The 13271-nt window shown below is 44.2% G+C and overlaps 1 pseudogene; it reads right to left on the minus strand.

The window, feature by feature from the left end:
• Nucleotides 1-851: 851 nt before the first annotated feature.
• LOC110585493 lies at nt 852-1309 on the minus strand (annotated as a pseudogene).
• Nucleotides 1310-13271: the final 11962 nt, after the last annotated feature.

The raw sequence follows: 13271 nt of genomic DNA on the forward strand, positions 1-13271 counted from the left end.
GCCTTTATGGCACCATTTTTCTCCATATTAGGGGCAGGGGATGGGAAGGCCATGCGTACTGTCTCAGCACTTGGAGGGTGAACTTGAGACCTGGCTCCCTTCTCAGAAAGTCTAGAAATCTTCAGCGGTGGCAGTCCTAGGCACTGGCCCTTACTTTATGGCCCCTTCATTTCCAATCCGACATATTGAAAACATCTTGATTTCCATTTGCCTCAAAGCCCTGTGTTTCCGGCACCGCACTGCTGAAGTGCATGTGGGTTCGGTCCCCACTAGCCCTTGGGATGACGCATTTTCAGTGCCATGTCCCAGTGGTGGTTGTCACACTGTTTCTCGTTCTGAAATTACTCAGACGCAGGAAGCCTGCCTCCTCCAGAAGGCTTCTCCCTTATCTCACATTACTTTCAGCTGGAAAATCCCTCTCAGCAGATTCCTGAACGGAGGCTGCTGTCGCCACTTCCAACCTGTGTCCCGGGGCCCAGTGAGAAACAAGTCTCCGCCATGTCCTCCTTAAGACCCCAGCTTCTGATGGTTCGGGCTCCCAGTGGCCCTTCTCCCAGCTACGTCTTGTTCTGCATCAGTGGCATATGATTTGAATGCTCTCTTGCCCCAGTTCTCTTCAGAAAAAGCAAATTTTCTTTTAATCAACCTTATTGAGGCATAACTCATATACAATAAAATTCACCATTTTTCTGTTGAATCAACTATTAGCTCCCAGTATACAGTTTGATTTTTTTATGCCTTCCAAACATTAGCACAGTTATTATCACCTTATCAATAAGCAAATAAAAAATCAATTTAGTCCCAGTGGTTATGTCTAGAACAATCTAGATTGTTCGGGCGGTCAGGAACTCTTAACTGTTTGCTTTAGTTTTTAGTTCTTTGTTCTATCTCCAAATACAAAAGAGCTGTCCCCACAAAGAGATTAACAGCAAACAGACTCCAGGTTTTTGGAATAATTGCAAGTGAGTATCTTAACCAAATAAACCCTGTGGCCCTCCCAACAGCAGGTTGAGTTGAGTTTCTCTGCAGGCCTGGCTGTGTCCGCCAATCCCACACACATCAGTCCCCATTTCGTAATAGGAGCCCAGGGGGAAAAAGCTGTTTGGGGACCTGCCTGGTGATTGTATAAGGACCTCAATTTCTCAGGCACCAGGAGCTCCATTTTGTCGAGGACCCAGTGGTAGGTGGCCCGAAGGCCCCAGGGGGCCAGCTGACGTCTCTTCAGATGGGTGACCTCGGGCGGGTGGGAGAGTGGCCACGTGCTCGTGGCTGACAAAGAAGGGTACTCCTCACCTCCTCCTGCCACCATGCCTCTCGTCCTCCTCTCCCCTAGGGTGCCCTTCGCACCACTCAGCCTGCCCTCCTGTGAACCCACCAGGCGGCCAGGGCCCAGAAAAGAAAAAAAAAGATTCACCATTTTTAAGGAGACAGTTTGATGCGTTTTTTGTTTGTTTGTTTTTTTAAAGATTTTTTTAAATTTAATTTTATTGTGTTATGTTAATCACCATACATTACATCATTAGTTTTTGATGTAGTGTTCCATGATTCATTGTTTGCGTATTACACCCAGTGCTCCATTCAATACGTGTCCTCTTTAATACCCATCACCAGGCTAACCCATCCCCCCACGCCCCTCCCCTCTAGAACCCTCAGTTTGTTTCTCAGAGTCCATAGTCTCTCATGGTTCGTCTCCCCCTTCAATTTCCCCCACCTTCATTTTTCCCTTCCTACTATCTTCTTTTTATTTTTTTGTAACATACAATGTATTATTTGTTTCAGAGGTACAGGTCTGTGATTCGTTAGTCTTACACAATTCACAGCGCTCTGATGCGTTTTGACAAATGTATCACCATGTAACCACCATGACCATCAAGATATAGAACATTTCCATCATCACTCAAAACTTTCCTTTGGGGGTGCCTGGGTGGCTCAGCGTTAAGCATCTGCCTTCGGCTCAGGTCATGATCCCAGGGTCCTGGGATCGAGCCCTGCGTCGGGCTCCCTGCTCCAAGGGAAGCCTGCTTCTCCCTCTCCCTCTGCCCCTGCTTGTGTTCCCTCTCTCACTGTCTCTCTCTCTGTCAAATAAATAAATAAAATCTTTAAAAAACAAACAAAAAAAACTTTCCTTTGTGTCTCTTTGAAGTCAATACCCTCCTCCCACCCACAACCCATGGGATTCACTGATCTGCTCTCTGTCTTCTAGAGTTTTAGATAAATGAATCATAGAGTATGTGGTCTTCTAGGTCTGGCTTTTGAGATTCATTCAGGTTGTTGCATGTATCAATAGCAGCTTGTTTTTATCCCTGAGTAATATTATAGTATGAATGTGCCAAAATTTGTCCAACTACCAATAGTTAATGGCTATTTGGGTAGTTTCAAGATTGAGACAATTTTGAATATATACATACAAGTCTTTCTATGAACACATTTTTTAATTCTCTTGGATAAACACCTAGCAATGGGATTTCTGGGCCATATTGTAAGTATATATTTAACTATTTAAGAAACTGCCAGACTGTCGTTTAAAGAGGCTGTTCTTTTTTTTTTTTTTCTTTTCAGAGAGAGAGAGAGTGTGCAATTGGAGAGGGGAAAGGGAGAAGGAGAGAGAGAATCTTAAGCAGGCTCCACACTCAGCAAGGAGCCTGACATAGGGCTTGATTATAGAGCTCACAACCTGAGCCAAAATCAATAGTTGGATGTTTAACCGACTGAGCCACCCAGGCGCCCCAGAGGCTGTTCTCATTTTGCATTACCCCCAGCACTGTGTGAGGGTTTTAGTTGTTCCATGATCTCTTGTCATTTGATTTTGACAGTCTTTTTAATATTAGCCACCCTAGTGGAAATGTTGTATTATCTCAATTTGGTTTTAATTTATATTTTCCTAATGACTAATGATGTCAAGCATCTCTTCATGTGCTTATTTCCCAAACATCTGTCTTACTCTGTGAAGGGTCTCTTTAAAACTTCTGCCTATTTTTAAAAAATCAGGTTGTCTCATCTTGTTATTGAATTATAAGAGTTCTTTATATATTCTGAAAACAAATAATTTTCCTGAACATATGTTTTGCAAATATCTTCTCCCAGGCTATGTTTTCCCTTTGCATCATCTTAACAATATCCTTTCAAGAGCAGAAGTTGTTAATTTTGATGTTCAAGTTTCAAGTTCCTATCTAAAGAATTTTTGCCAAGGTCACACAAATTTTTTCCTAAGTTTTTTCCTAGAAATTTTGTGGTTTAGCTCTTATATTTTGGTCTATAATTTATTTCAGGTTAAATTTTTTATATGGTGTGAGAGAAAAGTCAAAGTATTTTTCCCCCATATAGTTTGTTCTGACACCATTTGTGTAAAAAACTGTGCCTTCTCCATTGAATTACCTTGGTACTTTTGTCAAAAATCAATTGCTCAGGGATGCCTGGGTGGCTCAGTCAGTTGAGCATCCGACTCTTGGTTTTGCTCAGGTCATGATCGCAGGTCATGAGATCAAGCCTCATGTTGGGCTCCACGCTCAGTGCAGAGTCTGCTTGAGATTCTCTCTTTTCATTTCCCTCTGCCCCTCCCCCGTGCTCATTCACACACGTGCTCTCGCGCTCTCTCTCAAATAAATAAAGTCTTTTAAAAAATCAATTGCAGGCGCCTGGGTGGCTCAGTTGGTTAAGCGACTGCCTTCAGCTCAGGTCATGATCCCGGGGTCCTGGGATCGAGCCCCGCATCGGCCTCCCTGCTCCGCGGGAAGCCTGCTTCTCCCTCTCCCGCTACCCCTGCTTGTGTTCCCTCTCTCGCTGTGTCTCTCTCTGTCAAATAAATAAATAAAATCTTAAAAAAAATCAATTGCTGGGGCACCTGGGTGGCTCAGTTGGTTAAGGGACTGCCTTTGGCTCAGGTCATGATCTCAGGGTCCTGGGATCGAGCCCCGCATCAGGCTCCCTGCTCAGCGGGAAGCCTGCTTCTCCCTTTCCCGCTCCCCCTGCTTGTGTTCCCTCTCTCGCTGTGTGTCGCTCTCTCTCTCTGTCAAATAATTAAAATATTTTTAAAAATAAAAATAAAAATAAATAATAAATAAATAAATAAATAAATAAATTGCTCATGTATGTGTGGGTCTCTTTCTGAACTCTATTCTGGTCCACTAATATGCATGTCTGTTCTTATGCCAACACCCCACTGTCATTATTAGATGTAGCTTTATGGAAAGTCTTAAAATTAGCATGAGTCCTCCAACTTTATTCCTCCTTTTTGAAATTGTTTTGTCTATTCTAGGCCTTAGAATTTCATATACATTTTTATTTCACCTTGTCAATTTCTACAAAATCCCTGTGGGAATTCCTACCAGTATTGCTTGGGAGGTACAAATCAATTTCGAGGGAAACAATATTGAGTCTTCCAACCTATGAACATTGTATATCTCTCTACTAATATAGGCCTTTAAATTTTTTTTTCTCGGCAGTATTTTTCAGTTTTCGGTGTATAGACCTTTCACGTATTTTGTTAAATTCATCTTAAGTATTTCATGTTTTTCAATGCTATTGTAAATTATATTTTAAAATATCAGTTTCCAGGGTGTCTCGGTTGCTTAGTCAGTTAAGCACCCAACTCTTGATCTCAGCTCAGGTCTTGATCTCAGGATCATGAGTTCAAGCCCTGTGTTGGGCTCCATGCTGGGCATAGAGTCTACTTAAAAAAAAAACATAAAATAAAATTTCGGTTTCCAATTGTTCATCTGCATCTATGAGAGTCTTTTTTATGTTAATATGATGTCTGATATTAATTGATTTCTAATATTGAATCAACCTTGCATTTCTGGGATAAACCCTACTCGGTCATTATGTATTATCCTTTTTATATATAATTGGATTCAGTTTGCTAAAATCGTGTTGAAAATTTTGTGCACCTACACTCATGAGCAATATTGGCCTATAGTTTTCTTCTTTGGTAATATTTTCTACTAATTTTGGCATCAGGGTAGTGCTGAGCCCATAAAATAAGCTGAGAAGTATTATCTTGTGTTCCATTTTATGGACGAATTTCTGTAAATCTGGTATTATTTCTTCTTTACATGTTTGGAAAAATTCACAGTGGAGCCATCTGGGCCTGGAATTTTTTGGCGGTTGCTGTTTTTGTTCTAAGATTTGCAATTAGGAATTCAATTTCTTTCATAAATACCATTTATTTCTCTATCGTTTTCGGTTATCTACTTCTTCTTGACTGAACTACAGTAATTTATATCTTTCAAAGATATTGTCCATTTCACTCAAGCTGTAGAATTTACTGACATATGTCATTCATTATTTTAATATCCTTTTAAAGGGAGTAATCCCTTTCCATCCCTGATACTGATCATTTGTATTTTCTCTTATTTTCCTAGTAAGTCAGACTAGAAATTTATCTATTTTATTGCTCTTTGAAAGGATGATTGTATTAGTTTCCTATTACTGCTGTGATAAATTACCACAAACTTTGTGTCTTCAAACAACACAGATATATTCTGCAATTCAAAAGTCCAAAGTCAGTCTCACCGGGCTGAAGCCAAGGTGTCAGCCGGGCTGATTGTTTCTGGAGGTTCTGAGGGAAACATGCACTTTCTTGCCTTTTTCAATTTCTAGAAGCTACCTGCATTCTTTGGCCCATGACCAGTCCCTGCATGTTGCAGCTTCTTGCTTCTACCATCATTAGTCTAACCCTGACCCTCCCACCCGTCTAATTAGGATGCTTGTGATTACAGTGGGTCTGCCCCAATAGTCCAGGATCATCTCTCTGGTTCAAGATCCTTAAGAAATCACATCTGCAAAGTCCCTCTTGCCATGTAAAGTACAGATTCCCATGTCTTGGGCGTCTTTGGGCAACCATTACTCAGCCTACTGCAGCATTTGATTTCATTGTTTTTCTCTATTGTTTGTTCATTTCCTATTTTATGGATTTCCAGTGTTCTCGCTAGTGTTTTCTTCCTTCTTTTTGCCTTAGGTTTATTTTGCTCTTTTTCTAGTTCCTTAAGGTAGAAGGTTAGATTTTTTTTATTTACAATATTTCTTCTTTTATATTAAAAGCATTTAATGCCATAAAGTTCCCTGGAAATACTGCTTTTAAATACACCCCCAGGGGCGCCTGGGTGGCTCAGTCGTTAAGCATCTGCCTTCCGCTCAGGTCACGATCCCAGGGTCCTGGGATCGAGTCCCACATCGGGCTCCCTGCTCAGCAGGAAGCCTGCTTCTCCCTCTCCCACTCCCCCTGCTTGTGCTCCTGCTCTTGCTATCTCTCTCTCTGTCAAATAAATAAAATCTTTAAAAAATAAAAATAAATAAATACACCCCCAAATTTTTGATATGTTGTGTTTTCAATTTCATTCACTTCAAAAACATTCATCTTCTGTGAGATCTTCTTTGCCCCATGCGTTATTTTAAAAATATGCTTTTAACTTGGAGTCTTTTAGATATATTTCTCTTGTTGATTTCTTTCTCTCTCTCTTGTTGATTTCTAATTAATTCCTAATTAGAAACGTGTATGCTAATTTACTTCTCTTGTGTAAATTTGAGCTTTTAAATTTATGGAGACTTATGACTCAGAATCTTGATGACTATTTCATGTTTGAAAACATGTGTTTTGCTGTTTTGAAAAGGGTGTGTATTCTGCTGTTTTGGAATGATGTAGTCTATAAACATCAATTAGGTCAACTTGACTGATAATGTTGTTTAAGACTTGTATATCTTCACTCATTTTCTGTCTGTTTTTTCTATTACTGGGAGAAGTGTGTTGAAATCTGCAACTATAATTGTGGATTTGCATCTTCTTTTAGCTCCGCGAGTGTGTGCTTCATGGATTTTGAATCTCTGTTGTTAGGTTCATATCCGTTTAGAATAGTTACATCCTCTTGGTGGACTGACCACTTTATCATTGTATTATGCCCCTCTCTTTCCCTGGAAATGGTCCTCGTTGAGTTTTCAAAATAATATAAGAGAGGACCTGAGGTTGTGTGGCTGATCTAACACTGCCTATTTATGCCTGGCACATCATTTTAAAGCTAGAACCTCACACATAAATGATCTTTAGAACTCATGAAATGTAGCTTCTTCTGCTTTTGAAAGTCTTGTACTGTAGATTTGCAGCCAAGCGATAAGGAAATCGTTCCATTCCCTATACCTAAAAGCTGACAGAAGAAAACATTTTCTTTTCCCTCTAATCAAAGCCTGGCCTCAGCTCCCTCTGTTTACCGAGCCCAACGCAACGCTTTCATGTTGGTATGGCCAGCACTTGCTACCTCTTGCCTATATACAAGCAGCTGCTTGCCTGTGGCTAAAGCTGCCGTTAGCTGCCGTTAGCTGCTAGGTCAAAATCCCCTTGGGCTACGCTTCCTGAAAAATCAAAGGCCTAAAGCTGCCAGCCCAGCCCCACCCGTCAGAAGACAGTCGCATAACTATAAAAACTAGTCGCGCAGTGCACCAAAGCCCTATGAAGCCCCAGAGTTAAAGAAAAAAAAATCACATGACCCACATTTATCCCACCAAAGCCCTAAAGTCACTCAGTCAAAGCTTCATGTTTTGGGCTCCCCAGATCGGACTGCTTCTCTATCTCTCAGCGTTCCTGGATTGTGCTCCAAATGCTGGGGGAAAGGATGCTATAAATTGGACTCCCTCAGACTCAATCCCCCTCCTGTGCTGATGCTAACTAACCATAACTGGTTGCATAACATGTGTAATAAGGTTCATCTTCCCCACTGTCCAGCAACACACTGGGCTCAGTTTTGGGTGGGTTTTTTTTTTTTTTTCCTACAACACTCACCTCTGTATAAGTTCAGGCCCCTCACTACTTTATGAGGGAAGAGCTTCCTAGTGTCCCGGAATGGTGACAAGGTGGGAGACGTCCCACACAGGTGGTGTGGCTGGAGGCTCAGCCACATCTGGGAGCCTGATGCACCTTTCTCTGCTGCAGGAGCCACGGGGCGGGGGGTGGGGGAGACGTAGGAGGCGGGGTGGTGCTCTGCCTCTCTCTGTCGCCTCTGCTCTCATTCATGCCCCCGCCCCTCACCCAAGTCAGTCCCTTGTTCACGTAGCTTCTGGCTGCCTCCACAGTTGTGTCCAGGATCACCCTCTGCTTCCCATCCCCACATCCCAGATGGCCCTCCTACTCCCTCCTGGGAAGGCAGGCGGGGTGTCAGCTTCTCTCCCAGCTCCTATTAATCTTTGTGATGCCATATCCTATGGTTTGCTCTCCTCAGGGTCTTCCTTTTCGATTCCTAATAACCTAGTTTGGAAGTCAAAAGAAAACAGAAAGGAATATTAACCTCTTCCTCTTTCCATCTGGATGTTCGGACAACCAGGGAGAAGGGCGCAGACATATAGGAAAGTAGGAAGAGCACAGAGATTAAGATTCAGGACTCGAGGTCAGCGCCCAGGTTTGCCCACACTGCACCAGAGGGGTCTCACGATCCCTCCAAGCGCCCATCCTGGTACAGGGCTCGCACACGAGGAGAACCACTAACCATCCAAGTCTAGTCCAATGACAGTGCTAGTAGTTAAAAGTAGGTCCGGAGGTTTTACAAATGAATGCCCTATGGCTGGAAGAGGTTAAGCTGCGTGTCCAAGACACACTGCTTGTCAGAAGCACGGCTGGGATTCAACCCCAGGCTACTGGACCCACCCACCCCCCACCTTGGGGTCACCTGGCAGGACTGGTGGGCAGCCGGCTCAGAGCAAGATGGGGACACGGGGCAGAGGCCAGAGCAAGGGGGACGCTTACTTCTAAAATGAAACTACCACCATGGCAGATGGGAGAGGAAAGGCAGGAGTAGTCTGGGCCTGATTTTGCTCCACGTATGAGGGAGCCAGTCACTGGTGTCTGAAGACCCTTCTCCAGATGCACCAGCCCCAGTGGGACTCTCTTTAAATGTCTTCTGATTGTTTCCATTCAAAGCTATCTTCCAAAACTCAGAATTTTCCACCTACCTTTACGAATAGGATATAAGTGTAATACGGAGAAGTGGGAGGAGAAAACCACCTGTCCTGAGGGGGGGCGGGGGTGGGGCATGGAGCCGTGTGTGGCAGAGTTCAAGGCTGCCCCAGGTACTCAAATACCAGCCATTGATGTCATTCCCCTTCTGGGCTGTTCTTGAGTTAGCTGTATAAGAGGATGCTTTAAAATGGTTCAGAGCAGCAAAGAGTGCTGTTTTGATGGGACTCTAAGGAAAACCCTCATATGGGTTTCAGAGATATAATGGGAAAAATCCCTGGTGGCCTTGCATTACAATCCTTGAGGGGCTTCAGAGTTGATGAAGGACAAGGGTGGGGTTTTCTCCCCCAACTGACTTTTCAGATTCAAGGCTCCCATGTGAGGGATCCTTCTGAGGGAATGTGGGGATTCCTGCCAACAGTAATTATAGCTGGATCCTCATGATACCCTGAAAGGTTGAAATCAAGCAGCAGCTGTGGCTGTCCAGAAATGCCCTTTCTCCACAGGACTGGGGCTGGGTCTACACAGTGTCACGAGCAGTCAGGATTCAACCACTGTCCCTCTGACCTCACCTCACATCACAGTCTTCCACACGCACGACCCAACAGCCCCACTGGTCCTCTTTATGTTTCTCAAGCACACCAAGGTTTTCTCCTTTTGGTCTCGGAACTGCTGTTTCCTGGGCCTGGAATGTTCTTGCCCAGACTTGTGCCTGGCCGGCTTCTTGGCATCACTCAGGCCACTCCTCCAGGAGGCCTCCCTCACCAGCGATTCTAAAGAAGTACGGGACCTCACTTTCCCACCTCCGTGTTTTATTTTCTTCACAGCAATTATGACTAGTATTTTCTAATGTATTCATTCTGTTACTGTCTTTCTCCTCCCCTGGAATATAAGCTCGATGAGAGCAGGAAATTTCTCTCCCTTGTCCTCACTGCTGCATCCCGAGGACCTTGCCTGGCACATAGCAGACACTCAAGAAAGTTTGGTTAAACAGGTGAGGGAGAGGATGCTGCTCTAGTGGGGCCAGCTGCCCCCCTCACCCAGAAGCGACCACCAACTGGCAGGGGTCTGCGGGCCTCCGGGGAGCGCGTTGGCGTGTATCAGCCTCACCATGCCCTTGCTACAGGGACGGCATTTGGGCTCACGGTGGAAAGAATTATAGGATTTGAGCTGATGAAATTGCATCTGTCATGTACCAGCCGGTTTTCAAGATAGGAAGGAAAGCCATAGAGCTTTCTCATTTTAGGTACAACTACTGTGTCCTAACCCATTTCTCTCAGCAGTGCCCCATTTTGAATGATTGTGGTTTTCTCTCATTTTTCCTTGAAGTATTTATTCACAGCTTGGTTTGCGGGAGTTGGAAAGCGGGTCTGGGGAAGGTTGCTGAGCCCTCCGCTGACACAGAAGAGGAGGTCACCCACTGGTCACTGGTCCTGGCTCTTCGCAAGACAATATGGTGAACTTTATTAAGATTAAAGGCAATCACCATTCATGGGCTTCATTTACAAGGATTTTGTAAGGAGTCCGTGGAACCTTCCCCAGGGGGTCCTCTGGTTCAACTTTCCACCAAGTGCAACACCTTCCATGACATGGCTAACATAATTGTCCGACCTTTGCGTGAACAGTCAGCTACCTCACCGAGCAGGCAGCCCATATTTTACCCCCGACAAACCTTTTCTGAGGAAATTTCCCAATAAAATCGATTATTTTTCTTTAAAACCTTTTTCTATGGGCAGTTGGTAGATATTTTAAAGTTTGGGATTTGGGCCATATGGAGTGAAATATTTAGAAATGTTTAGAGCTATTTTGTTCCTTAGGAAAATGAGATTGAGAATAACATAAGAGAAAATACTGCACCATTGGCTTTTCCCATTCATAAACACATGCTGCTTGGCACTTACTTCTCTGGCATTCTGTGAGGTGAGGGAGCCTGGAGTTGAAATTTCATTCGCATGTTATCCCACTGTGATAGGAAATTATTTCTCCTTGGCCAACTGTTATCACGCAGATTGCTCTAAAATCAGATTACAGATGTTTGTTTTGATTGATTAGTTAGTCCTGCCTTTAAAAAAAATCGCTCATATCTTATCAGTGAGAATAAAGCTGAGAAAGCAATTACAAGACTTACTTGTCAGTTTCTGAGAGTGTTTTAACCAGAAGCTCCACAGAAATAACTCCTAGATAAAGGTGAGACAGAAACAAACTTCTTTAAAATCATGAGTAACTCTGTCAAATCTGTCAAATAACCCGAGGGGCCACGAATTTAATGAAATCCAATTAAGTTGTCCTGTGCATCAGTGAGCACCCATTAAATGCCAGGTTATTCCAGTAGCTGCACAGGACAGAGGATAAAAAGAACTTGAAGTTCACACTCGAGGTGCCCAGAGGAGCCTGATCTCCGTCCTCCCGTCCCCACCAGGAAGTCATTTAATGGGTCCACTTCATGTTCTGGCCAAGTGTCATGGGATTCTTACAGGGATAAGAGAAATGGGGCTGAGCTTTGGGGAGATGATATGTACACACTCCAGGTTTGGGGACCAGACCTCCTGGTGTGAGTCTCAGTTCAGCACCTCCTAGTTTCATGACCTTGGGCACGTTTTTTAACCTCCCTGTCTGTTTCCTCACCTACCACACAACAATACTGTTTCTCTTGCAAGGCTGTCAGGAATCAGAGAGAATCTATGTAAAGCTCCTAGAAGAGTGAGTCGTCCTCGGTAGCCTGCGCCAGCTGCGGGCTCTGGGTTTGTATATTCCTCCCAGCTGCCGACCCACTAGCCCAGCACGCAACTTCCAGAGGTTCCTAAGTTGATCCTGCTGGAAGGTGACCTTGGAGGATCTGAGCCAAGACAAGCGGCGGAGGCCTTTGCTGGCCCTCGGCTTTTTAGCAAGGACTGGTGCTCTGCAGAGGGGCTGATCCGGGGCCCCGGGGCGGAGGCCCACGCGGCGCAGACGGACGCTGCGGAGAAGGCGGGTGAGAGCAGGCGAGGGAAGAAAATCCGGGATAATGTGTTTAATTTGATCCGTTCCCTGGAGTCATTAAAATGCATCCTCCCCTGGACTCTAAAATTCTTGAGCTGAAATAATCAGTCCAACAGGCTTTTTGCTGGAGATAATGCGAGCTCACCTCGCGAGGCCCTGGAAAGCTCAGGCCTGTTGAAATACTGCCCTCTTGTGTCGCGGGATGGAAACCGCCTCTTCGGGAACCCGCTCAGCGGGCCAGCCTCTCAGCAGGGAGCTCCGGTAAAGCTAAACTCAAGGGCGACCCCCAAACGCTCCGGCTAATGTGTGGGGTAGGAACGGGGGTGCCAGGAGTCCAGTTCCTTCTTCACGTGATGGAGAATGTCTGTCGTTCATTTTCAAGGGGTCCCCAAACGAATTATGAAGGAATTATTGACCTCTACTATATCCTCTCAACGAGGGACAAAAAAAATACAGACCAGACCAAACTCCACACAGGAACTCCCTGTTTCCCTCTCTCTCTTCCTCTCTCCTCCTTTTGCTTCATTCCTCCCTTCCACTTATTGACTGGCTTCTAAGACAGTAGAGCCCTAATGTTCTCACCAAAAAGAAAAAGGGTAAGAAAACAAAGTTGTGGTTTTTTTTTTTAAATAGGCTCCAGGTTGGGGGAATTCACTCAAGCCAAGGACTTGAACTCAATGACCCTGAGATCAAGAGTCAGGTGCTCAACCAACTGAGCCACACAGGCGCCCCCAAAAGCAAAGTATTTAGAACAAGAGCTGTGACATTATAAACACTTAATAACAGTAGCTATGCTTAGTCCTTATTATCTTTTTCTAAGTCTCAGGCTTTGCCCTGAGTACAGCTGGGGAACATAAAAATGGCCCCTGCTCCCATGAAGCATACAGCCACAAATTCTGGGCCTCAAGCTATTTGGGGTTTTGGCCATACCAGCGAGCAAAAAAAGAATAATGTTGCCAGTGTCTAATAAAAAATTCCAAAACAAAACAATTTGTGATAGCTCAAGACCCACTAGGAAATATCAGCGCCATTTCTCTCAAACACAGCCCGAATTTTCACAGGTAAGTGTCTGGATGCGTTGGGGAGCTCTTTTTCTTTTCTCAAACATCTCCATGAAATATAACTCCCCTCCTTCCAGTTCCAATGCTTAGCCACATTTTTAGCTAAAGGAGAAAATTATCTTCAGGCCTGTAGAATATGGAGTTGCTTGGTTTGAATGGTGTTTTTCTCACTCTGGTTGAAATTATATTCCTCTGTCTTATAGAATTAGAGTCTCCAGGAGCCCCCTGCTAAAATCCACATGTCCTTGCACACGTCACCTCATTCATTATTAGTTTATGAGATTGATTTGTTAAAC

Source organism: Neomonachus schauinslandi, chromosome 9, assembly GCF_002201575.2.
Source record: "Neomonachus schauinslandi chromosome 9, ASM220157v2, whole genome shotgun sequence".
NCBI lineage: Eukaryota > Metazoa > Chordata > Mammalia > Carnivora > Phocidae > Neomonachus > Neomonachus schauinslandi.